This window comes from Budorcas taxicolor, chromosome 14 (assembly GCF_023091745.1).
Source record: "Budorcas taxicolor isolate Tak-1 chromosome 14, Takin1.1, whole genome shotgun sequence".
In the NCBI taxonomy this organism is placed as follows: Eukaryota; Metazoa; Chordata; class Mammalia; order Artiodactyla; family Bovidae; genus Budorcas; species Budorcas taxicolor.
This window is the reverse complement of record NC_068923.1, coordinates 70,445,257-70,471,913: the sequence shown is the minus strand read 5'-3', so window position 1 is coordinate 70,471,913 and position 26,657 is coordinate 70,445,257.

Below are 26,657 nucleotides of genomic sequence, written 5' to 3'. Positions count from 1 at the left end.
ATCAGGTGCTTCACATAAATGTATAAAAAAGGTACATCATCTTCTGGCCATGAGGGAGACCTCCTGACATTTTATGATCCATTCTTTCTGATAACCAAAAAACTTATTTTTTCCAAGGGTGTTTTTTCTTAAACCAGGAACCACCCTCCAAATAAAGTTGTATTCCTATAGGGTGAGGGTGTAGTGAGTTACAATCAAGAAAGGAATTTATTTAACCCAAGGTTAACATGATTAATCTTAAGGGTTAATACTTATTTCTCCTATATGCTTAAAGGTTAATGCTTATTTCTCCTATATGCTAGTTATATTCGTTATAAAGGCAGGGAACATGGAGATTTAGCAGCAAACATCAGCCCGACAAATGAAAATCCTTTCACCAATGTTCCCCTTAAGATCTATTTGGTCTTAAGTTAGTGATAAAGTTACATTTTTACATAACAAGGACACAGTGATTTATAACAAAGCACAGTGATCTATTACAAAAGAGAAAATCCATTAACTCAAAAAGTCTAGTATTGCTAACATCAAAAACTACTGTATTTCCTTTTCTATATTCCAAATACATTGATTAATATATTCCCAGGTGCCTAAGGATATGGAGGCCTGGTGGCAATCATTGACTCAACAAGAAGAAAAAGCCCTGTGCTAATTAAGACTCTCAAAATACTCCAAAACTCTCTGTGCTGTTTATGGTTGAGAGGTAGTAAACAATCATGTGCCTAGTGGCAGTAGTATGGATAATCCTGTCACACAAGCTAGTCTGTCAGCAGAGAGGTTTGACCTGAGACATCCTTGTCCCACCCAGGGGAGGGAATTAGCAGCAATTATTGACACAACAAATGAAAAACCCTTCACCAATATAATTCCTAACCAACCCACTATACTAATAATTTCTAACTCCCCAAAAGAATTTGCCTTTAGTAAGTCTAAAACATCTCATGCCTCTCAGATTGGGAGGCTGTAAACAATCACATGTGGCCAGACGAACCTATACAGGTGGGCTAGATAACCTTCAGAGGAGTCAGGAAGCTGAAACACTCTTGTCACGCCCAAGAATTTTTATTGCCTTGGAGGTGCAAGTTAACTCCTTCTCCGAGAGAAATGGTTATGGGGGAGAGCATAAAACAGACTCTGGTTTTGGGGTTAGATGCTCGGGAACAGGGGGTTTCCTGAGACTTGATCACGCCTTTGTGTATGCCAAGCCTCCTTCCTCATGACCTTTGCCATGGGCGGAGTTCCTCACGCTGGCCCCCGGCAGTTTTGTATGTAGGGAGATTATTTGTGTCCCGTAAAACACTGAATTCAGCTGTTGTTCAGTCACTCAGTCATGTCCAGCTCTTTGGGACCCCATGGACTGCATCATGCCAGACTTTCCTGTCTTTCACCATCTCCCAGAGTTTGCTCAAATCTAATTCAGTTAGCTAAATGTAATTACTCTAAACATATCATTCCTTCCTTAGAGAATTGTAGCTCACTGATAGTCTTCTCATACTGGGAGGACGGGAGACTTCAGGGGTCATGTGCCTAATTCTGGCCAATAGGCCCTGAATAGACATGACACGTGTCACTTCTAGGTCAAACAGGAGAGAATGGCTTGGCTGAGAGAGCTCCATGGCTCTCCCCCTGCTCTGACAACCAAGGATGTGCTGGGTTCTAGTGGTATAGCTACACAGCTGGAGTCCAGCCTGTGTCCCTGAGTGACTATGGAGCATAGACCTCACCCTACTGCACCTTCACCCCACCCTGTGAAGGGCTAGTTGCATGTATGACAAATGACCCTTTGCTGTGGCAAACCACAGGGATGTGGAGCATAGTGTTAAAATAACACGTGTTCTCAAGATGTGATGCCTGGACCAAGAGCATCAGCTTCAGCAAAGAGCTTATTAGAAATGCAAATTCTAGGGCCCTACCACAGAATACTGAATCAGAATCTCTGAGGCTGGGGCCCAGAACTCTATATGTTAAAAACTTATGCAAGTTAAAGTTTGCAAAAAGTCGGACACGACTAAGTGACTGAACTGAAACTGACTGAAAGTTTGAACAATATTGCAGAAGATTTAGCCTATCCTAATACTTGGTAATGTTTTGTTTTTTAAAATTATTTAATAATTAAGTACAATCGGTGGGTAGAAAATGGAAAAATTAAAACTGACTGCATTTTCATAGTGATCTTCTTCTCTGTTCCTATTATTACCATGTGAGTTTGGGGCAAATTGAGTTTAGCTGTAGTACAGGGTACATGAAGTGGAGTAATGGAGAAGAAGATTGAGAATGAAGGTTTGTGTCATTATCAAGCATGACGTATGGACAATTAATGCTCAGTAAATGAGGATTATCTTCCTCTGTCCTTCAGCTCCTTAGTTCTTCCTGACTGGACTAATGCGGAAGCCCCCTAAATCTCTTCTGTTTAGTTCTTCTCTATTCTGGTGCTCTTACACTGCACTACCAGTTTGCATTAACCTTTCTGAAGTTCAGTTTTGATTACATTACTTTTAGCAGCTTTAATGGTGATGGAATTCACCTTGGGAAGCTTGGCATTGAGGGAGGGTTTCCATCATTACTAAATGATACGAATGGCTCACTGTGCCTAAACTCTTTGCACAAAGGCTGTGTTTTGTGCTGAACTCCTGCTTTCCTTTGGGGAATCAGGACTTTTTACACAAGCTAGGCAGAGTGCCTAGCCTCCAATAAAAACCAGTCTCTAATGAACTGCCCTGCTAGATAACTTTCACATATGTTGCCACAACGTGGGACTGGAGGACTGATGCTTCCTGTGTGACCCACTAGGAAAGACCCTGGGAAGCTTGCACCTGGGCTCTTCTGCACCACACCTCATTCACCTTTGGTACTTGCTGATTTTGTCACCTTTCAGTACAATAAATGACAGCCCTGAATATAACTGTATGTTGAGTCCTCAGATTTGCTCTAGTGAATTGCGAGGCTGAAGGTAGTCTTGAGGATCCTCACTACAACCTCCAACTCCTAGCTTCAACTAATGCCCAGCTGATTGCTCTGCTGTTTTTGACAATGCCCTGGGGCACAGATTGCTTCACTGTTTAAGCCAATTAATGTACAACTCTTTGTAGGGGTATGGGGGTTGCCAGACTTGGAGACTAACTTCACCCTGGCAGGGCTCCTTTTAGCTGTCTCTTTCCCTGTCTCTGTTTCTCTCTCAGAATTGCTTATTGCTACCAGTATCATGGAGCTATCAATTTTTTCCCAGCTTCTCAGGACCAAGGTCACCAGTGTTCACTACACCTTCAGGCATAAACTTCCCCATGTGTGTGCGTGCACTCAGTCATATCTGACTCTGTGGCCCCATGCACTGTAGCCCGCCAGGTTCCTTTGTCCATGGGATTTTTCAGTCAAGAATACTGGAGTGGATTGCCATTTCCTTCTCCAGGGGATCTTCCAAAACCAGGGATCGAACCCACGTCCCTTGCATCTCCTGCATTGGCAGGCACCCACCTGCATCACCCAAGAAGCCCAAACTTCCCCATGCTCTGTTCCAAATGAAATCTGGTACCTTAGAGAAACAGAGAACCTCAGAGCTCTCTGATCTTAAGACCTGAATGACCACTCCACAACTTGAGGGCAGAACTTAGATCATATGGCAGTGAAGCTGCGGCCAGGGACCCAGGCCTGCTTCTTCCACACAGATGTTCTACTCTTCAGCAGGGAGTACTAGATGGGGAGGTGGCCCCTGTTCTTGCAGGTTGCCCCTTCTGGCATGGATCCTCCTCTCTATGAGTGAACTGATATAGAGTCAATTCAGGCCTTGTCTTCTTGGCCCGACATATCTCGGGTTAGGGACTCTGCCCTACGAGTGGGGGTTGGGAAGGAGAGGCAAGCACCAGTCCTTTTGGTTTGGAAGGACCTTTGCAACACAGGATGTGGGAATGAGACAGGGCAGCAGCCCCTTCTGGGGTAAAACTGTCATCCTAGACTAGGAGTTGGGGCAAGAGGGAGCCCCATCTCTTGGCCACCTTGCCTAAAGCAGAGCTTCTCTTACACTGATCAAGGGAAAGGTTGGGAGTAGATTGTAACTAAGATGTCATAGTCGCTCACTGTTCTTACAAAGAGTTAGTAGTAGATGTCCTTGAATGACTATTTCTCTATTTAAAGTTTTCAGAGATGACTGGTTGTCTTTTTAAAGTATCATTTAGAATTGTCTTCAGTCAATCAGTTTCTTTACTGGGCGAAGAGCTCCCTGAGCTTCTCACACCACTATTCTGGAAGTTCTACTTCTGATTGTATCATTATTATACTCAAAATTGTCAAAGACTCACTATTTCCTACTAAAAGAAAATCTATGTTCCTTGGCTTGATTTTCAGTGTTCTGTATAATTTAGATCCATATTTTATCACTGTAAGTGTGACAGAGCAAGTCTGATGTTCCTTGAACATATCTTGTGTTGTTCACTCTGTCAAAACTTTCATTTCCTTTCATATCATAACACATATTTATATCCTTTATTACATCAATATAAATAGCCCTTTTTGTGTCCCTGGTTAATTTGCCAGCTCACAGTTGTCTCTCTCTGTAAACTGTTAGTATCTAAAGACATAAATCACAGTCTCTTTTTCTAATTCTGTACAAGTATTAATAGATGTTGTCATTCACTGCAATTAGTACAATGCCCGGCACACAGCAGACACTCTTGAAATATTTCTTGTTTTGTGAACAAATGGTTGAATGAGAATAAATCAGAACAGCATGTCAAAAGGAAGGTCTTTACCATTTACAGAGGACTTTCTCACGCATGCTTCCCAGTTGCTTGTCCCAGCAACAATTTTGGTCAAGGTTGTCTTTGTTGCTCCCATGAGGAAATTGGGGCTTTTAAATTTAAGATCGCTACCTCAGATCATAAGGATACTGAGTAGCCACTGCAGATCTGAACTCAGAGCCTGTGTTCTGTTAAAAAGCAAACTCTTTCTAGAGTGAAAGGGATCAAGAAAAGTAAATGCTTTCTCCTAGTGAGGCTTGCTCACGTTTCAATTAGAAAGGGATAAGGGCAATTAAAAATAGGGACAAAATAGATAAAGAAATTCCTTTCTGAATTTTTTGCTCAGATTATCTAAAATGTAAACTCAAGGCTTTGGTAATGAATGTTGGTTATATAATAGATAATAACAAAGTCAGTCTATTCTTCACAAAAATGCTCTGTGCTAACCTAACCACATGGTTGTTCTATTACAGTAACTATGTTGTTTTGAAAAATAACTCATTCCACTGGAGATGAAAGATAAGTGATGGCAGTATGTGGAGCAAAAAGGGGAACTTTTGTTGTATGTATGAGCAAAGCTATACAAAGGGCGGGTGAGAGTTGACGGAAGAAAAGGATTTGGGAAGAAATTAACTTCTGGGTGAGGGGATGGCTATTTAGAAATTATATCCCACTCCTTACTTTTAGTCACTTAGTCACCTGTGTACTCATTCATCCAGGGTTACTTTAGCTTCAGAAAATCCCTGTTTAATTGATACTCCGTAGATTTTGTTCACAACCAGGCTGGCATAGTATCTGATTCCTTGACTTAGACACCTAGTTATCAAGAGAAGGGCTTTTTAGTAGGTGTTGAGTTAAGAGTTAAAAAGTAACTCTGTATTCAGCCTCTTGAAGAGGAAGACCCAATATCACAACACTGTATGTATCTAGTACCCCGAACTCTGAACCCTGAGCATCACTTTGCCAATCTATAAAATGGGTGTTTTATTTCTATTTATGTGTCACCCTGAAGATTAAAACAACATGGGGCCATGTCTAGGTAAACGCTTGGCATACGACATGTGCTCATTCCGTTCTACTTGCCTACCTTGCCTTTCCATCACTGCCACACTCTAGACATGGTCCCAGATCCCCTGACTGGCTTTATCAAAGTGGAGAAACATACGTACAAAAGAATGTTGATGAGGCAATACATTAAGGGGGCTTGAATTTCCCTATCATTCACTTATTTTAACTGAGCCTTTATAGTGGTGGTGCAGAGTGGGTGAAAGAGAAGGACACTGTGGAAATGAAATTTGCCTAGGATACCGCACAAATAATAGATGATTTACTCTGTGTGCTTACTAGTTTGAGAGGCATTTTCATGTACATAATCGCACTTGACTCACCCCAAGCATGATGATGTAGATGGGCTTATCTTCCTTTTACAGAGAGACTTAAATTCAGAGGATTGATGGCACCCCAAACATATTAGAACAGAAACATTAATATGGGCGACCGTGTTCTCTATGGAGAGAAAGGAAGTGGTCGTGTTACCTTGAAGAAAGAAAGTAGGGCTTCCCTGTTGGCCTAGTGGTAAAGACTCCACCTGCAATGCGGGAGACACAGGTTCAGTCCCTGGGTGGGAAGATCCCCTGGAGAAGGAAATGACAACCCACTCCAGTATTGTTACCTGGGAAATCCCAAGGTCAGAGAAACCAGGTAGGCTATGGTCCACGGGGTTGCAAGAATCACACAACTTAGTGACTAAACAATAACAAGAGAAAGAAAGATGGCAACAGGTAATTTTAGATTAGGAATGAAGGGTCATATTTTGCTTATGGGTGAAGAACAAAATTTATTTTGGGATTGTACTTGCAATTATGCAACTTCTCATTTCTGGTATCAGAAACTTTTTTGAAAGAATTTTCATCCTTTTTCTTGTTCCTATAGAATTTCTGATGAACGCACATGACATTTCAGAGTAAAAGCATAGAAACTTTCACTTATATGTTCCTCCAGCAAAAAACTCTTATTGGATAACAATGAATTTGGAACAGTATAAAGAATTGTGTTTATCAACTATTTACTTACTTCTTGTTCATTTGTAATAAATGGGTTGAAGAGTATAATCGATGCGTTGAATGGCATTATTATTTGCCAGTATATTTTTACTCACTTTCTTTTAACTTTAAAACTGAATATTTCTGACTTCCTGATGAATAATTTTTAAATCCTAAATACTTTCATTTCTTTCTCTATTATTTTATGGGAATAATATTTACGTGGTTTGTTTCCAATTAAAATAAGAGTTATTGTTATTTGGTCACTAAGTCAGGTCCAACTCTTTGAGGTCTAATGGGCTGTAGCCTGCCAGGCTCCTCCGTCCATGGGGATTTTCCAGGCAAGAATACTGGAGTGGGTTTCCATTTCCTTCTCCAGGGGATCTTCCTTGACCAGGGATCGAACCTGAGTCTCCCACATTGGCAAGGCAGATTTTTTACCATTTAGCTACCAGGGAAACCCTAAAATAAGAGTCCTGTAATAGTAAATATTTATAGTAACCAATTCACTCCTATGAATATGAAAATATTTCAATAAAAATACTAATGAACCAAATTAGGTAAGTTTAAGAAAAAAAAAATGAAAGTAACTTAAGCAAATCTGAGTTTAGGAGAAATAAAATGAAATAATGTGAATATTTTTGGCCTATGGTCTTCTATACTAATACTGAATTATTTGGACAAATTATTTCATTCACCTTGTATGTTATTATTATTAATGTCATCATTTAATTAATATTAACAACAAGATTTTAGAATTCTTAGCCAAAGACAAATAAAATTTAACATGAATTTAAGAGAGTTTTACTCCTTCCTGGAAATATATATTAAATTTTATTCTAGGGTCACTTTACAGAAAATTAAACCTTGATTTAGTTTTAGTCTGATTTTCACTACAAGTTTGAAACTTCTTTTTAAAAAATTGTTATCTCTGATAACATTACCCAGAACACTTGCTGAAGATAAACACAGTGGAATCAACACAGTAATGTGATATTTCCTCCTGGAATACTAAGCTTATCCCTCCTGGGACAGGAAACCCATAATCAACTGGCAGGGTTGTGAAGGTCTTTCTTACACACTAGATTGATCTGATAATCCATACCATGTTTGGACATATTTTATGTATTACAACTTATATTCTTTTGCTTCTATGGCAACTGATGGCTTTGTAGACTTTTGAAGCACTAGGGAAAGAAACATATTGGCAGGATGCTTAGTTTCATTTTTCCACAAGATAGAAAAAGCAAGATATTCGACAACTAGCTGTGATGATGTGACGAGAGATTATTTAATTATTCTTGACATGCTCCTATGCAGCCAAGAAGTAATCTTAACTTTGTTAAAGGCTGGCATGGATTTAAAAACAAACTCAAATACAAAATTTATTTTTTTATTTTAATGAAATAACAGATTTTTCAGTACAACAACATGCACTGTAGCATATGTGCCATTTTTGTAACAGAAATGAAACCTTGCAATTTTGAGTATTCCAATTGAATTTTAGTTTTCAGTCACTGTGTTTTATTGACACAAAGTTGATTAGATTTTTTAAAATCTCAAGTTTCTTAAATGTATTTCTACATGAGAAAATTTAAATATTCACAATTTTTATCAAAACTTTTTAGTTTTCTTAATTGATTATTTCTATTGAGATAGGTCAGTGGTTAGTAAACCATAGACTATGTGCCAAATCTAGCCCAGTGATATGTTTGTACAACTTGTGGTCTAAGAATTATATATATATACATATATATATATATGGTTGAAAAACATTTTTTAAAGAATAACATTGAAATAACAGTTCATAACATATGAAAAAATCTGAAATTTAAAATTTAAAGTATTTATTAATAAAGTTTTATTGGAACATAGCCATGATCATTCATTTATGTATAGTCTATGGCTGGTTTTGCACTATAATAGCAGATAGAGTAGTTGAGACAGAGATCCTGTGGCCCATAGAGCTGAAAATACTCATTATCTGGCCCTTTACAGAAAAAGTTTCTTACCTCTAAAAAGTCAGTTACCTCTAAATCCCAGATAGCTACTAAAATGCACACAGAGACAACCCCCCCGCCCCACACAGTCAGTGTATCTTGTGTGTGTGTCCTGTGAAAATGTTTCTATTCCAAATATTTTGATTCACAGAAACTATCATTTTACATTTTGAATATATCTTTTCAAGCTTAAAACTTATTAGGAAAACAATTTCCTATAATTACCATCAAGACTATGAGAGCAAAAAGAAAAAAGAAACAAACAAACAAAAAAACTAAAGACAACTTATTGTGAAAATACAAATGTCATGGGTTAAGTGTACTTAAATCCTGGGGTCACAAACTGATTGTATTGATAAGTGAAGCATCCATATTCTACTTCCTTATTCCCCACCACTGGACTGAAATATCAGTATAATCATTATTAAGACATTTGTTGTTACATGGTTAACACTATTGTTCAGAGTGGTATGTTGGACCATTACTGAAAAATTATGGAATCTAGAGTAAACTTAATTTTAATAATTTGTATTTTCTTGACTAGAAATCCAATTATATGTTACTGGACAGTTGGATGCTTAATTGACATCATATTTCTATGTTATGATAAGAAACATCTAACAATTTACACACTGATCTGTATTTTCTGAAGAAAGGGCTCAATTGAGAATAGCTTTCAAATTGTGCAGAGTTCTGGGGAGGGGATGGAGAAGGCAATGGCACCCCACTCCAGTACTCTTGCCTGGAAAATCCCATATATGCGGGAGCCTGGTGGGCTGCTGTCTATGGGGTCATACAGAGTCGGACATGACTGAAGCAACTTAGCAGCAGCAGCAGCAGCAGCTGGGGAAGGGATGCCTTGTAGGAAAGATACATGGAAGAAGCCAAAGGGTTTAGGCTCCTTGACCTTTGCCCCTTCCAGCTAAGCAGATTTGTCTTCTGATTGCAGATTTTTAATGTTCTACTTTTGCTAAATGCAGTGGTTTTACACCATGTTGACTTAGGCTAACTAGAGCTACATTTCCAGAAATCCCTTTCCTACATGATTTCAAGTTAGCATTGGTCACAAGGGAAGCTTGCATTACAGTTGGTGGTCAAGTGGAGAGGTGTCACTATGCTCTGAAGCTCAGTGTAGGGCCAGCTTATAACCACTGTCAATGATCTCCCAGATCCCTTAAGATTGCATGAGATAGCACGTGGTCTCTTGGCTCCTTCAGCGTCCCCATGCCCTCAGCCTGTCACAATGCAACTCTCGGATGGTGCAGAGGTAAATTTCAGTTTGACCTCATGGCTTCCTGTTGTCACTGAGCGTTTCAGTGTGTGCATGCTCTCTCTGCTACATGTTCAGGATTTCTTCCCTGAAAGATTGATTCTGCTGACCTATAGCAACTTCAGACCCACTCCGAGACACAGATGTTTTTATAGATCACATACATGTCTTTACAGATCACACCTTTGTATATGGTGTAATACCAAAAATAAGTTCCTTATTGCCAATGCAGGAGATATAAGAGATGAAAGTTCGATTTCTGGGTTCGGATGATCCCAGAAGAGGGCATGGCCACCCACTCCAGTATACTTGCCTGGAGAATCCCATGGACAGAGGAGCCTGGTGGGCCACAGTCCACGGGATCACAAAGGGTCAGATACGACTTAAGGTGACTTAGCATGCAGTCAGGCAAGTCCCTTATTCCACATCACTTCAAGAAGTATACCTCTCTAATGGAATCATAACAGGTATGCTAAAAAGTATTTGAAAGTTATTCATCATCCATACATATCGTTTCATAAATAAGGAAATTACAATTCATAGACAGCAGTAGTTATCGTGATCATAAGAGTAGTAATAGTAAACATTTACCCAGGGCTTACTCAGGAAATACTTTAACATGTAAAGTCACCTAATCCTCATTCTAACCCAATCAGTTAGTGTTATCATTTCCCCTATTTAAAGGCAAGTGAAATTGAAGCAGAGAATGTAAGTTTAAGGTTTGAAGTCATAGCTGTTTAAATGGTGAAATCAGAATTTGAATCAAAGCAGTTTGATTTACTCCAAGTTCTTAATCATTGCTTATCTTTCTTTGATGGCAGAGATATTGTAGAGATGAACTGAAGGAAAAAAACTGCTTTCCAGGTCTCTATTTTCCAAGGCAATTGCTTAAACAATTCACAGAAAAATTCTTGAGTATCTACTAGAGGGTCTGTCCTAGATAAGCAAGACATACATGATTCCTGCCTTCATGGAACCAGCATATATTTTGTTACATTTGCATTTGTGAAATGAGAATTGTGCTCCTCTTTGAAGCTATATCTATCGCTCTCACTCTCTCCCTCTATGTAGCTATATTTCATTGCATTCAAAATATAAATATATTAGTGGTGACTTGAAGAATATCATTGACATTTAGTGCAAATCTAGGACATAATAAAAACCTTATAGTTTTTAAAATATTTAAAATAGATTCATTTTTTTTTAATGTAATCATTTCACATGAAAATTATGATGCATATGATTTGGGAAGACATTTATATAGGTCATTTTCTAGTTTGGAAGTGAATAGACAGGACAAATATGTACTGTGGCTGGCCATATATTGTCATGAATAAGCTGCAATAGTAGAAACCCTTACACGTTTTAGAGAACCGTTTAGTGATCACTGTGAAGATTCTTGATAACGTGTAATTGACTAGAAACTAGAATCAATATTAACCTTGGGTCTAGTGTGAAACTTCTGTTAGCCAAGAACTGTCTTTCCAGGCAGCTCAAGCTTCTAAAACAAGTTCTAGTCTTTAACTAGCCTTCTAAAATGAGCCTTTCTGTGCTTATGAAGAAGATGCCTTAAAAGGCAATGAAAATCTTTAGGGCCTGTCATTAGTCAGGTTGTCATGCAGAAAGGATCTTTTTGCTGGCTTGGGGGTGTCAATAAATGTCATTCCTTCATGCATTAATTGGAAGGTTTGCGAAAGAAGTGACAAGAGATGAATGAGACAAGAAGAAAAGAAATTGAGATAAGAAGAAAAGAGATTCAGACAAGGTAGGAGAGCAATAAAATGAGATTCCATACAGAGATAATTGCAATTAGAAGTGACAAAAGGAGGAGTGAGTAGCAAACTGTGGGGGAGGGGAATGAATACTTGTGCTCCATTAGCCCTTCGATGCATAAGGCATCATTAAGGCTTAATTCTGAGTGTATGGTTAGATGAAGCAAGCTCCTTTCCCTCTGCTTTCTCTTTCCATTTGTGTAGCATTGAATCCTCCCTGTGCTCCCTGACTGACTCTTCCTCTTGCCAGATAGGATGGCTTACATGTAGAATTTTCAACAAGGACTGCTTCCCTGTAATGTTGTCCTTTCTGCTCCCTTCTCTCTCCGCGAATTTCTTGGCTACTGAGAACTTGTACTCAGGAATGGAAAGAGTTTGGAGGAAAAGATTCTGCCTCTGCTGTAGGGGAGTTCTGAGGGTGTCCAGCACTGCCTATGACTAGGGGATATTCTGAGGTCCAACGCTGGGAAGTTGACCCCTCCTAGCTCGGGTACTTTAATGTCAGGGTGTCCTGGAACTCAGATGAAAGTGCAGTCTGCTCTCTTACTAGCAGGTCATGGGATGTGCAGACATATTGAGAAGTGGGAGATGTGTCTTAGCTAAGTTGTTTGTTCCAGTGTATCTCACGGGAGGCGGAGGCAGCCCAGTCTGTGATATATCCACTGTCTGACGGCACACACTCCTGCCCCAGGGGTCCTGTTGGACTGCGGTGCTGCAGAGCGACCGTGGCATTACCACGTTCATACAAGGGGCTGCCCATTCCTCTAGCTAACCCTCACAATGCCCAAGGCAAGTAAGAAGGCATGCAGAGAAACGTGGAGAGCTCTCTTCCAGGCTTTAGGGAAATATGCTCATTTTCCTTTGGGTTCATCTTTCCCTGACTTTTACCATTTACAGTGATGAGATTACAAGGACTAAGTTTGGATCTGAGGCAAAGGTTCTACCAAGTCTGCTTGGGCAAGCCTCAAGCAAGAGTGTCCAATGGAAACCATATGTTTCTCACAACAGCCAGCCTAGTACGTGGCATAGAAGTCCAAAGAAGGACTCAGAGCTAAGGCTTCTCAAGTAACAAAGAGTATTTTTTGTCTAGAGTGTCAAGTGGTATCCCTCTTAGGACCTGTGATGGAAAAGGCATCTGGTTGAGGATAGGGCACTTTGCTAGTCTACCCCATTCCCTTCTTTGTCTCAGAGATGATTCTGATAAAACCGCTGCCTTTTTCTCACAAAGAAATTAGCAGAAGCCCTGGCTCAGTGTGTCTAAGAAAAGAACTATAGCCAAAATTGCATTAATTTATAGAATTCTGCTAAACCTTTTTTTTTTTTTTTTTGGATAATATACAACATTCTCAACTTCTAAAATATCACCATATAGATTAACACTATAGCTTTTCTCTTTGGAACCCTTTGTTTGGGGGCCTTATTTACATATTTGCAATACCTTCTTCAGTCTTTATCCACTTGTTTATTTAAACTGCCATCTTGAAATTTCTGCAAAATGTTGGATTGTGCCAGTTAACCTCAGATATGTGTTGTGCTTGTTTCCTTGGATCTGTAGCCCACTGTGGCATTGATGCTCTGTTCTTTTCATCTCTTTGCTGGATGTGCTCCATGATGTGGGAGATGGTTATATTCTTCTCCTTAGATGGGAAGGGTTTCTCATTTCTTTACTAGGGTTATTGTTGAAAACTAGACCCCATGTTGTTTAGCACGATGCATAGATTTTGGTGTGGAACCATTACAGTCAGGTCAGGGGCACTTCTGCTAAGCAACTTCATACCTAGTATCATGTGGGATTTGGGCTTTGGGCTTTGGGGGTTATCTATACCTCACTACCATGATTGTTGAAGGCATTAGAAATAATAGGATAAGGCAAAGTATGGTTCACAGTATATCTATGAGCATACTGGTTGTTCTATAGATAATATTCTCTATAACATGCTATTTTCTTAAGTGCTCTCTAGGGAGCATGAATTTTGAGGCTTTTGGATAATGGTTCAATGAGAAAAGCATTTTGATACTGGGAAATGCTGCATATGATAACCACCTTATGGAAAACTACAACTCTATTGATGTTCAAGCTGGTTTTAGAAAAGGCAGAGGAACCAGATATCAAATTGCCAACATCTGCTGGATCATCAAAAAAGCAAGAGAGTTCCAGAAAAACATCTATTTCTGCTTTATTGACTACGCCAAAGCCTTTGACTGTGTGGATCACAATAAACTGTGGAAAATTCTGAAAGAGATGGGAATACCAGACCACCTAACCTGCCTCTTGAGAAATCTGTATGCAGGTCAGGAAGCAACAGTTAGAACTGGACATGGAACAACAGACTGGTTCCAAATAGGAAAAGGAGTACATCAAGGCTGTATATTGTCACCCTGCTTATTTAACTTCTATGCAGAGTACATCATGAGAATCGCTGGACTGGAAGAAACACAAGCTGGAATCAAGATTGCCGGGAGAAATATCAATCACCTCAGATGTGCAGATGACACCACACTTATGGCAGAAAGTGAAGAGGAGCTAAAAAGCCTCTTGATGAAAGTGAAAGAGGAGAGTGAAAAAGTTGGCTTAAAGCTCAACATTCAGAAAACGAAGATCATGGCATCTTGTCCCATCACTTCATGGGAAATAGATGGGGAAACAGTAGAAACAGTGTCAGACTTTATTTTGGGGGCCTCCAAAATCACCGCAGATGGTGATTGCAGCCATGAAATTAAAAGACGCTTACTCCTTGGAAGGAAAGCTATGATCAACCTAGACAGCATATTCAAAAGCAGAGACATTACTCTGCTGACTAAGGTCCGGCTAGTAAAGGCTATGGTTTTTCCAGTAATCATGTATAGATGTGAGAGTTGGACTGTGAAGAAGGCTGAGCACCGAAGAATTGATGCTTTTGAACTCTGGTGTTGGAGAAGACTCTTGAGAGTCCCTTGGACTGCAAGGAGATCAAACCAGTCCATCCTGAAGGAAATCAGCCCTGGGATTTCTTTGGAAGGAATGATGCTAAAGCTGAAACTCAGTACTTTGGCCACCTCATGCAAACAGTTGACTCATTGGAAAAGACTTTGATGCTGGGAGGGATTGGGGGCAGGAGGAGAAGGGGACAACAGAGGATGAGATGGCTGGATGGCATCACTGACTCGATGGACATGAGTCTGAGTGAACTCCGGGAGTTGGTGATGGACAGGGAGGCCTGGCGTGCTGTGATTCATGGGGTCACAAAGAGTCAGACACGACTGAGCGACTGAACTGAACTGAACTAGCATATTAAAGGCTAGCCCAGGGTGCTGCAGACCATGTGGTGGCAAAGAGTCAGACACAGCCGAGTGATGGAACAACAGCAAAACATATTAAAAGCAAGTAATTTTGCAATAAAGAAACTTTTAATTTTTTAATCCAGAATTTCTGGATTTTATTGGAACACAGAATTTTCTTTGTTGTCATCAAATCACTTTTTCATATGGAAGATGATACTGAATGAAAAGCAAAATGCTGCAGAACCACATTATTGGTTGTGCTTACATGAAGAAAGAAAGTGGACATTTGTTTATATCCAAGTATGGGAAGGGTCACTGAGGCAGTATAATATAGATTCATGCCCCTTGTTTAGTATCAGGGTTAAGAAGGGGCAGTTATTGAAAGCCTTTGTAAGTCTTGAGTGGAAAAAAACATGATTACATACCTCATTGAGTGATGTGTTAAAACTGATGCTTTGAGGATCCTTCCCAGCCTCTCTGATGAGTGTGGTGGACTTTGCTGGCTTTCTTCAATAATTGTTTCTCCTCTTCTGCCAAGCACTTGGGAGACTGTATTTCTCAGTCCTTTTACTTTTTGGCTGGGCAATGTGATGAGTACTGGCCAGTGAAATGTGGGCAGAAGTGACACATTTTACTTCCTGGAAAAGAAGAATAGAATGAAGACTCTATGAAATTACTCTGTCCTCATTACTAAGTCCATGAGCTTCTGAAAGTAAAGTAATGAGATGGGGGAGTCTCCTTTAAATTGTATCCTTGAGTGACTGTGGGGACCTTCATCTACCACCCTTGTTTCCCCCATCCCACCACTCCTACTTACCTATCTTAGACATACAGCACAAGCAAGAAACTCCTGTTGACCAAAGTGATTGAGAATTAGAGATTACTTGTTACTGCCGCATATCTAAGCCTCCTCTGAGTGTGTGTGTGTGTGTGAGTCTATGGGTGCTATGGGCGGATGCTAGCCTTGCCTCCATACTCAAAGTTCCTCCTTTTCAAACCTCCCACCTTCCCTACTACAATCAGAGACACTATAATTTGTTTTTTTTTTTTTTTTTACCAGTTTGGACTTCTAAAACAGATTTCCTCAAATAATTCCATTGTTAAAATTATTGAAAGTCATTGTTAAATATTTCTTTTCTTTTTTTATTCCAACTCAGTAAACTTTTTGGCAGCAGTGGAAACAGAAATAGAACTCAAATTCTTGTTGTGTTATATATTATTTAATCTCCTTTTGTTGCACTATAAAGTCAGGAGTTAGTAATTTTTTAAAATGAAAAAAAATAATACAGAACAATAGAAGAACAAAAATAGGCTAGCTACCCAAAGACAAGCACTCTTCATCTTCTCATGTGTTTATGATCTTTTGAATTAATAATAATGGTAATAATTGTTTGTATTTATGGAGTCCTTCCAGATGCAGAGACACAGCAGTGAAAGGCAAGGCTTTTGGAGTCTGCCTGATAAGTATCCATATGCCTCCTGTTATCAGCTATGTGACCTTGTTCAACCCTCTGTGCATCAGAGTCCTCATCTTTAAAACAAGGGTTTTACTATGGTTTCATAAGATTGAATAAATTTTAAAGTATGTGTAAAATATTAACACTTGGAAGAATGCCTGGATTATTGTAAACACTTGATAAATGCTAGCAATTTTACTTTTTATTTTTTCCCCAGTTAATTCTCATGTCAAGCCTATGCAACGGGTATTACTAGCCTTCTTTTATAGATAATGTAAAGAAGGATTAGGGAAGTTAGTGATTTCCCACAGTCACACAGGCAACAGGCAGCCAAGGCTTATTCTAGAACATGTTCTCTTAATTACTGTAATATAAAAATATGCAATTTTTGTGCAACATTTTGTGCAGCACACAAATGACAGGTATTTCTATTTCTGACTTTCTTCACTCTTATAAACAATATCTTCCATGAAGTGAATATTACTGTGAATTGTTTGGGATCGCATGTACACCCATGGTGGATTCATGTCAATGTATGGCAAAACCAATATAGTATTGTAAACTAAAATAAAGTAAAAATAAAAATTTAAAGTATAAAAATAAATAAATAAATAAATATCATTTATAAATTTTTTGTGTGTTTTTATAATTATTCCTTAGGCTGCTGCTGCTGCTGCTAAGTTGCTTCAGTCGTGTCCAACTCTGTGCGACCCCCATAGATGGCAGCCCACCAGGCGCCGCCATCACTGGGACTTTCCAGGCAAGAACACTGGAGTGGGTTGCCATTTCCTTCTCCAATGCATGAAAGTGAAAAGTGAAAGTGAAGTCGCTCAGTCGTATCCAACTCGAAGTGACCCCATGGGCTGCAGCCTACCAGGCTCCTCCGTCCATGGGATTTTCCAGGCAACAGTACTGGAGTGGGGTGACATTGCCTTCTCTGTTCCTTAGGCTGCTGCTGCTGCTGCTGCTGCTAAGTCACTTCGGTCGTGTCCGACTCTGTGCGACCCCATAGACGGCAGCCCACCGTGCTCCCCCGTTCCTGGGATTCTCCAGGCAAGAACACTGGAGTGGGTTGCCATTTCCTTCTCCAATGCATGAAAGTGAAAAGTGAAAGTGAAGTCGCTCAGTCGAGTTCGACTCTTAGCAACCCCATGGACTGCAGCCTACCAGGCACCCCCGGTCCATGGGTTTCCAGGCAAGAGTACCAGCGTGGGTTCCTTAGGCTAGTTACCTGTAATTAAGGAAGGGAGTGAGGAAGAGAGAAACAGGTGAGGGAGATTAAGAAATACAAACTTCCAGTTACAAAACAAATGTTATCATGATGATCATTCTGAAATGTATAGCAATGTTGAATCACTATGTTGTACACCTGCAACTAACATAGTGCTATAGGTCAATTGTACTTCAACAACAAACAAACTCACAGAAAAAGAGATCACATTTGTGGTTACAAGAAGAGGAAGAGTGGGAAGAAGGGGAAATAGATGAAGGTGGGCAAAAGGTACAAACTTCCAGTTATAAAATAAATGAGCACTAGGGATAAAATAAATGAGCACTAAGGATATAAAGCAACAGTTAGAACTGGAAATGGAACAATGGACTGGCTCCAAATTAGGAAAGGAATGTGTCAAGGCTGTATATTGCCTCCCTGCTTAATTTAACTTATATGCAGAGTACATCATGTGAAATGCCAGGCTGGATGAAGCACAAGCTGGAATCAAGAATGCCAGGAAAAATATCAATATCTTCAGATACACAGATGACACCACCCTTATGGCATAAAGCGAAGAAGAACTAAAGAGCCTCCTGATGAAAATGAAAGAGGAGAGTGAAAAAGCTTGGCTAAAAACTCAACGTTCAAAAAGCGAAGATCAGGAGATCTATTTCATGGCCGATAGATGGGGAAAAAACAGAAACAGTGAGACTTTATTTTCTTGGGCTCCAAAATCACTGCAGATGGTGACTTCAGCTATGAAATTAAAAGATGCTTGCTCCTTGGAAGAAAAGCTATGACCAACCTAAACAGCATATTACAAAGCACAGACATTACTGACAAAGGTCCTTCTAGTCAAAGCTATGGTTTTTCCAGTAGTCCCATATGGATGTGAGAGTAGGACTATAAAGAAAGCTGGCACCAAAGAATTGATGCTTTTGACCTGTGGTGTTGGAGAAGCCCCTTGAGAGTCCCTTGGACTGCAAGGAGATCCAACCAGTCCATCCTAAAGGAAATCAGTCCTGAATATTCATTGGAAAGACTGATGCTGAAGCTGAAGCTCCAATACTTTGGCCACCTGATGTGAAGGACTGACTCACTGGAAAAGACCCTGATGCTGTGAAAGACGGAAGGCAGGAGGAGAAGGGGAAGACAGAGGATGAGATGGTTGGATGGCTGATTCAATGGACATGAGTTTGAACAAGCTAGAGTTGGACATGACTGAATGGTCTGGACCTAACAGAAGCAGAAGATATTAAGAAGAGGTGGCAAGAATACACGGAAGAACTGTACAAAAAAGATCTTCACGACCCAGATAATCATGATGACGTGATCACTAATCTAGAGCCAGATATCTTGGAATGTGAGGTCAAATGGGCCTTAGAAAGCATCACTATGAACAAAGCTAGTGGAGGTGATGGAATTCCAGTTGAGCTGTTTCAAATCCTGAAAGATGATGCTGTGAAAGTGCTGCACTCAATAGGCCAGCAAATTTGGAAAACTCAGCAGTGGCCACAGGACTGGAAACGGTCAGTTTTCATTCCAGTTCCAAAGAAAGGCAATGCAAAAGAATGCTCAAACTACCGCACAATTGCACTCGTCTCACACGCTAGTAAAGTAATGCTCAAAATTCTTCAAGCCAGGCTTCAGCAATACGTGAACCGTGAACTTCCTGATGTTCAAGCTGGTTTTAGAAAAGGCAGAGGAACCAGAGATCAAATTGTCAACATTCGCTGGATCATGGAAAAAGCAAGAGAGTTCCAGAAAAACATCTATTTCTGCTTTATTGACTATGCCAAAGCCTTTGACTGTGTGGATCACAATAAACTGTGGAAAATTCTGAAAGAGATGGGAATACCAGACCACCTAACCTGCCTCTTGAGAAATCTGTATGCAGGTCAGGAAGCAACAGTTAGAACTGGACATGGAACAACAGACTGGTTCCAAATAGGAAAAGGAGTACGTCAAGGCTGTATATTGTCACCCTGCGTATTTAACTTCTATGCAGAGTACATCATGAGAAATGCTGGACTGGAAGAAGCACAAGCTGGAATCAAGATTGCTGGGAGAAATATCAATCACCTCAGATATGCAGATGACACCACACTTATGGCAGAAAGTGAAGAGGAGCTAAAAAGCCTCTTGGTGAAAATGAAAGAGGAGAGTGAAAAAGTTGGCTTAAAGCTCAACATTCAGAAAACAAAGATCGTGGCATCTGGTCCCATCACTTCATGGGAAATAGATGGGGAAACAGTAGAAACAGTGTCAGACTTTATTTTTGGGGGCTCCAAAATCACTGCAGATGGTGACTGCAGCCATGAAATTAAAAGATGCTTACTCCTTGGAAGAAAAGTTATAACCAATCTAGATAGTATATTCAAAAGCAGAGATATTACTTTGCCAACTAAGGTCCGTCTAGTCAAGGCTATGGTTTTTCCTGTGGTCATGTATGGATGTGAGAGTTGGACTGTGAAGAAGGCTGAGCGCCGAAGAATTGATGCTTTTGAACTGTGGTGTTGCTGAAGACTCTTGAGAGTCCCTTGGACTGCAAGAAGATCCAACCAGTCTATTCTGAAGGAGATCAGCCCTGGGATATCTTTGGGAGGAATGATGCTAAAGCTGAAGCTCCAGTACTTTGGCCACCTGATGCGAAGAGTTGACCCATTGGAAAAGACTCTGATGCTGGGAGGGATTGGGGGCAGGAGGAGAAGGGGACGACCGAGGATGAGATGGCTGGATAGCATCACGGACTCGATGGACGTGAGTCTGAGTGAACTCCGGGAGATGGTGATGGACAGGGACACCTGGCGTGCTGCGATTCATGGGGTTGCAAAGAGTCGGACACGACTGAGCTACTGAACTGAACTGAACTGAGCAACTGAACTGAGGGATATAACATACAGCATGATAAGTGTAATTAACACTGCTTTATGTTGAAAAGAAAGTGAAAGTTGCTCACTTGTGTCTGAGTCTTTTGTGGCTCGATGGACTTATACAGTCCCTGGAATTCTCCAGGCCAGAATACTGGAGTGGGTAGCCATTCCCTTCTCCAGGAGATCTTCCCAACCTGGGGACGAACCCAGATCTCTCGCATTGCAGGTGGATTCTTTACCGTCTAGGCTGTATGTTATATGCAAAAATTAAGAGAGTAAATCTCAAGTGTTCTCATTACAATGAAACACTTTTTTCTTTATCTTTTATTTTTTATCTGTGAGATGATGAACGCTCACTAAACTAATTGTGATAATCATTTTACTACGCATGTAAGTGAAATCATTATGTTGTACCCTTTAAAATTATACAGTGTGTATGTCAAAGATCTGTTAACAAAGTTGGAAGAAAAGAGAGAGAGAGGGAAAAAAACTATTGCATTTTTAGTTTTTTGACTTCTGAGATGCTAAGATTGTTTTGCCAAACCAACCAGTTGTAAATAAGGATGTGCTATCAGAGAAAAATATTTACTATTAAGATTTAAAGTGAGAGTTGGTGGTGGTTAATTACATAGATTAAAAAAAAAGATATTTTAATTTGCAGTGCTTCCATGTTCATTCTTTAAAAAATAACATTTTATTTAATAATATATTTTATATAATCAGGTGCTTAAATTGATGAATTATATGGCCCCAAGCCATTCTTTAATTGAAACAGAAATTAAAAGTTTCCGCATAGCTTTATCCTCTGCCATCTTTTCTCCTCACTGCACATTGACTCCTGGGGACAGTATCCTTACCTGAGACTCATTTATTATTGCTATCCTGCCCGTAACCAAAGGTCCATATCTCTAATTTTCTAACTCAGATCTTTCTTCTAAGTGCCACCCCAGACATCCACACATCCTCTGGTTATTCCTTGTGTACTTTGAACTCACATCGTCCAATGCCTCATTCATCTTCTTTACCTCCAGCCTAGTTCCTCTTATTTTGTTCTGTATGTGGTGACTGGATGATTAAAAAAAAAAAATCTATCAGATTACCCAAATTTGAAACGAGTTTTTTCCTTGGTTTTTCTCTTTCCCTCACACTTCAAGGCACATGAGTCCTGAGCCCCCAGATATCTCTAAAATCCACTTCTTTTCCCCTTCACCCTGCATGCTTCACCCCTCCACTGGAATCAATAAACTCTGGCCTCCCTTCCTCATATCCAGTTCCCCTTTTAATTCAACTGTCACACCACCTTCCAAATGGCAGAGGATAACTCTCCTATCACACCACACTCCCGTTAAAAACTTCCCATTGAAAAATTCTCTACTTTTCTTATATGACAACACCTAATTTTCATCTGGAAATCAGGTGGAGTGCCCACCTCTGGCATTGTTTCTGCCACCTCTGTACTGCTTCTCCTTGCCCCCACATGCACTTTGCTGGAGCAATAGTTCTGACGTCTGACTGTGCATTAGAATCACCTTGGGAGCTTTTAACAAAGACCACGCCTAGACCCCATGCCCAGACCTAAGAGTGTGAGTGAAGCCTAGAAACTGTTTAAGAAAGAAAACAACCTATCAAGAGATTCTAATGTACTGCCAGAATGAGACCCACTGCTCACCAAATTAAACTATTGGAATTCCCTCAATTTTCTTGTTCCTGTCTTACCTTTCTGCCAGGGGTGACCATGTTCCTCATTTTAATCTTGCAAACCTCTATTCATCTTTTAAGTACTCAGTCGAAGTTACTTGAGGGGAGAGAGAGTTGGAGTGAATGTGGCATCCCCTCCAGCACATTGGTCATGTCCCTTCCACATTTTCTCTTAGGGACACCTGACATATACCTGGCATTTTATCAATCTATAAAGTGCTTTGCAAATACAAGTTCATGCCAGCCACTTGTGACAGACTACTGCCCCTAAGGGAGCAGTTATTCCAAATATTCCAAGTTATGCCCCTAGGCAGTTCTTCCAAATCCACTGGTTCAAAGTGCTACAACCTCAGCAAAATCTTTTCTGTCCCTTGGGTAAAGTGGAGTGCCCCTTCCTCAGGTGTACATGGCCTCTTGCATTTTGGCAGCTCTTTGATAACTTTTGTTGCTGCGCTGTACTCATCATTTAGCATCACTGGATGCAATAGAATTCTAAGGTTGGCTGCAGCAGAAGCATCTTAGCCATTTTTGTTTCTTTACAGTCTGGCATAGCATCTGGCTGTATAATAGTGATTCAATATATGTTTATCCAATGAATATCTTTGTTAATCAACCCAGCTGCTCCCTGTTGACTTCTACAAGCTCTGAAGCTCTCAAAGGGACTTTGGTAGGTGAGGATTCAGTCATAAGGAAATGACTCCCTGCCCTCTTGAGTCTTGGCTTACCTATCAAGTTCACCTTAGGGTTGTATTGCATTTTTATTATCAATCTTTATTCTGTGTATCTGGAAAAAATCCTTTCCATGTTGTTAGGGTTTAAGTGAAATAGTTTCAACCTTGAAAACATTGATTCCTGCTTCTGGAGTATGGACAGTATACTTCCTCCATTCTTTCTGCTGTTCAGGAGTTTGTGCTATATAACAAGTTCAGGATGTGCATTCCTCCAGTTTCTTTTACATCTAAATAAATCAAATTAATGAAAAGCCATTATTTACTCTGTTTTTAATAAGCTTTATAGTCTTTAAACTGGGATAGGCAGAGAAATCCAATTTATTTCTGCTTTTCTTAAAGGAAAATTGTGATCTTTAATCTTAATTAGCTTGTAGGAGTGTGTTTCTTTATTCTATAATGTCAACATGACTGAAAATGTCTGTTGGTTGACAACACTTATATTTGACCCTGTGCACTCTGATAAGGCCCTGGTAGGCAGCAATCTTTCTCTGGGGTTGGGGGTTAATAAAAATAATACTAATAGTACTACTAGTAATACAATGATTGTCTACTATGGACCAGACAGTGAGCTAAGTGCACCTAATGCATTACCTTATTTAATGCTTATTACTGAAGTTCAAGGTAGTGAAGTTACTTCTCAGTGTCACATCCCTTCTAAGCCATGGAGCTGGCATTGCATTATCGAGCTCAGCACAAAAGCTGAGTTCCCTGAAAGCCTGCCAGATCTATGACAAATGCCTAGAAGCACAGTCCTGCACCTCTCACACCTAGGAGTATAAACTGCTGGATACACCCCAGAGGTGGCTCCTGAGAATCCTCATGCCCCTCCCCTCTCCCATCCAGTAACCATGAGTCACACAATGCAAGAAGGTGTCTGAGCTTTCTCTGCACGAATGTCTTGAACCAAGATATTTTCTTGTATTTTTGTACTGATTACTTGCAAAGCAGGTAATACAACAAGAAGGAGAGATTGTTTACAACATGATAGGAATCACTGTACCTGGCAAACTTGACCTTTGTGTCTCTGCATTCTGGGAAGGGTTATCTTTCAGCTAAGAAACACAGATCGAGAGTTTGTGATTGCCAACCAAGGACTGTATTTCTTGAAAACTGGTCCCTTAAAAACAGGACATACATTTTCGAGACAACTTTGAAAGGAAATTTTAGACTCAGAGCTGGTTGTTCTATAATAAATCACATTTTTCATTTTTTAAAAAATGTAAGTTACATGTTTCGATGCCATTCTCCCAAATCATCCCACCCTCTCCCTCTCCCTCAGAGTCCAAAATTCCGTTCTATACATCTGTGTCTCTTTTGCTGTTTCACATACAGGGTCATCATTACCATCTTTCTAAATTCCATATATATGTGTCAGTAGGGAGGTGGGAGGAGGATTCAGGATTGGGAGCTCGTATACACCCGTGGCAGATTCATGTCAATGTATGGCAAAACCAATACAGTACTGTAAAGTAAAATAAAGTAAAAAAAAATAATAATAATAAATAAAAGGCATGAAGAAATAAAAAAAAAGAAAAAATGTTAGTTAACTAGCAATTAGTTAAAATAGGCTCAATTGGTATTGTCTTAATTCCACATAGATCATATATGCCTATTCTGTCATGTTTATGTCAGTTTCTATTTTAGGGTATTCAAGAAATATCATTATTGATTTGCATTTTTAAGACAAATTAAGTTTGTTTCTGAGTGCTAGTGATTCTGCAAAATAAGGAATCTCTTTTTGGCAGTCACTGGTGGTATTTACTTCCTTTAGTATGTAAAATGTCATATATTTGTTAACACTAGGAAAGTTATATGTGATTAGTTATTTTTTGACGATGGGTTTGCGAGCAGAATGGAAACATTCTATATGGACTCATAGCATGGTCTCTATTTTAATTAAAAGTGGACTCCTTCTCCCAATGGAAATCATTTTATAGCACTCGGTATAAAAGGAGATGAAATTGCTTTCATTTATCAAAAAGTTTTCCCCCAAGACAGCTTAATTTCTGTATAGAGCGTAATACTTATTCTTTTGCTTAAATTTCATGCTTTCAAAGAAACTGAACCACATTCCTCAAGGATGACTAATTGTTTGATAAAGATGTTAGTGAAGGCTCTTTCTCTCCAACTCCGCTTTCCCTCCCTCCTTCCCTCTCTCTCTTTTTTTCTGGTCTAGTTTCTGAAATTCTCATTGAGTGCAAACAATCCTCTATGAATGCTCTGCAAATGTATGCAAGCTCAATGTGTACCTAAAATCAGGCTTACTGTCTGTCATTCCAAGCTTACAAGTTGAAAGAAAATTTAAATTCAGTCCATATCAACAACAATAAGAGGAACAACAAGAAGTGATTGTATCTCGGCAATACAGTATCCTTTATCTGTGTTATTAAACCGCTTCTGATCATTCCGAGTCTTGTGGTACACCCTCCCTCTAAAATTAAGCACACATGAAAGACACCTGGGTCTACATTTTGAAGTGAAATGCAAACCAGATGGATTCTGTGGTCCTAGACTCATGCTGAAATGGGAAGTTGACTTTCGCAAATAACATCTACAAATACATACTTAAAAGGCAGCTCTTGCTGGTTAGATGTTAGAGCCCTTGGGGTTTTGGCCCGTCCTAAAGAAGCTGTCCTATAGAGAATTTGGTCTCTGTGTATTTGAAGATAAGAAAATAGAGCTTCTGTTGAGATCTAGTATTTACAATCCAAAAGCTAGTTTTTAATCCTAATTTTGAGGCAGTATCATTGTTTCAGTATATTAGTTCAAGCCACAAAGTGGCAGGGAAACTTTAATCTTAACTTTTTTATTTTTTCAAATTAGTGATATGGTCTATATGTTATAAATTACAATATTTTATTTTTGAGGGCCTACATTGTGCTAAGCCCTGAGTATGTGATAGTAAACAACCAGATTTGTACTTATACTCATGCAGCTTAGTCTCGTGAAACTATTTTGTTCATTGCTTAAAAACAAACATAGATAATTAGCTGAGAAGAAAAGTGACACATAACAAGAACTAACTGTGTACTGGAACTGAGCTAATAAGAGGATTTTCCCCTCTTATTTAAACTTTCCAATAGCCCTGAAAGATAGTTACCATGATCTTCATTTTAGAGACAGGAAAACTGACACTCGAAGGAGGTGAAGTAACTTGCTTAAGGTCACACAGCCACAGCTAGTTAATTAGTATACAGCAGACGGAGAAGGCAATGGCAACCCACTCCAGTACTCTTGCCTGGAAAACCCCATGGACAGAGGAGCCTGGGAGACTACAGTCCAAGGGGTCGCGAAGAGTCGGACACGACTGAGCGACTTCACTTTCACTTTTCACTTTCATGCATTGGAGAAGGCAATGGCAACCCACTCCAGTGTTCTTGCCTGGAGAATCCCAGGGACGGGGGAGCCTGGTGGGCTGCCATCTCTGGGGTGTCACAGAGTTGGACACAATTGAAGCGACTTAGCAAAGAGGCACTACTTAGTAGACTGTTTGTAATTGTTAACAAGAATTAGTGTGTGAATCTATATATATACATACATATACATATTATACTTATATTCACACAAAAAGTGTCCAAAAGGTTTGGGCAAGAAGCACTAAAGAGTGATTAAG